General features: G+C 39.4%; 1 pseudogene; it reads left to right on the top strand.

The window, feature by feature from the left end:
• Positions 1-341: 341 nt before the first annotated feature.
• LOC124892726 lies at positions 342-1,745 on the top strand (annotated as a pseudogene).
• The last annotated feature ends 28 nt before the right edge of the window (positions 1,746-1,773 follow it).

Here is a 1,773-nt window from a genome sequence, read left to right as displayed (position 1 = left end):
TGGCTCGGGTGGTGACAGTTGGACAGAGACAGGGGTCTCTCGGGCCTTTGATGGTTCGGCAAGCCCATCTCGTCTAGGGCCTCGGCTTGGGTTGCGACAATATGCCTTCTTACGTGAACTCATGATTACAAATTGAGAAAAAATGTTACCAATAGCTATATGCATAACAAACTATTTTTCGCTACTAACGTCCAAGTTAAAACTAGTCAATTTATGATTGAGTCCTCACAAGACAGATTAGGGACATAAGATGAAATTAAATTGAGCCTATGGTCAGGGAGAATTCACATACCTCAGCTTGTTTTGGTTGTATCAAAATCAATTTTACACAACCACTCATTTTCCAACAACAATAGCTACGCTCCAATCCAAACAAGTTGTGATCAACTACAAAAATCCTTTTGTGTTTCTCCATTTAAGCTCACATCTAGAAAACTTAAATTAAGTATTTCCAAGGTTTCAAATTGTCAATGCCACATAGTTCATTAAATTGCATTTGTTTGGAATCAACAAGTTTGACCGATATGAACACCACTTAAATCTCTTATAACACAGACTTTACATTATTTTTATTATTAATCAAATTTCAAATCATGAAAATCTCTTACGAGGTAGATTTTTGCATGGTGTATTGACGTAATCAAACATTAATTATGAACCAACTGAAACAAATACACGCCCACAATCTCCGAAATGGCATTGACTTTACCCAGTACGTGATCACCAAACTTGGTGAAACCCCAAACATCCCGTATGCCCACGGTGTTTGATAATATTACCAAACCGTCTTCCTCTACAACAAGCTCATTCAAGCCTATTCTTCTCATGGGCTTTCTAACCAGTGTTTTTCTCTCTACATCCAGATGCACCGTCAAGGCTGCTCCCCTAATCCACACTCCTTCATGTTCGTCTTCGCCGCAAGCGCCAATCGTTCGAGCCCCATTCAAAGCCAAATGTTCGTGTTCATTTCATCAAATAGGGTTTTCAATTTGAAATTCTTTGATTTCTGGGTATGCCAAGAATGGAAATGTGGAAGAAGCTTTAAAGTTGTTTTCGGAAATTCCTTTGAGGAATGTGATTTCTTTGACTACGATGATCTGTGGATGTTCGTAAAATGGAAAGTATGCGGATGCACTAGCTGTTTACAAGGAAATGGAGAAAGCCGGAGGGGTAAAGCCTAATGAAGTTAAGATTTCTAGTGTTCTTCCAGCTTGTGCGAATCTTGGGGCACTAGAGGTTGGGGAGTAGATTGAAGTTTATGCAAGAGCAAGTGGATACTTTAAGAATATGTTTGTTTGTAATGCTTGAAATGTATACAAAGTGTGTTAGAATTGATAGGGCAGTGCAACTCTTTCACGAGATTGGTAGGAGGAGGAACTTGTGTTCTAGGAATACCATGATCATGGGGTTAGCTGTCCATGGAAAAAGTGATGAAGCTCTTAAGGTTTTTAATCCAATGCTGGTAAGCTTTTGCAAATATTCTCTTTGTTCTTCTTTACCGTTGTTGTGCTTATCAAACATCCAATTACAGCAGCAAGCATGAGCTTTTATAGTGGAATTTACACGAGTGTTGTGTTGTCGACACAGTGATACAAGATCAATGGGCTCAACTCCTTTGGGATCGATACTTCAAGGATCGAATATATGGACCCAAGATTTGGTTGTTTTAGGTGAACAAATACGTGTGTGGATGATAGCTTGGAGCACAGGAGAAGCTACATTTGATGATGTCATCCACAGGAGCATTGAGCCACGACATGTTTGGAAGATAGC

The sequence above is a fragment of the Capsicum annuum genome, unplaced genomic scaffold (genome assembly GCF_002878395.1).
Source record: "Capsicum annuum cultivar UCD-10X-F1 unplaced genomic scaffold, UCD10Xv1.1 ctg5011, whole genome shotgun sequence".
NCBI lineage: Eukaryota > Viridiplantae > Streptophyta > Magnoliopsida > Solanales > Solanaceae > Capsicum > Capsicum annuum.
This window is presented reverse-complemented; position numbering and strand designations above follow the sequence as displayed.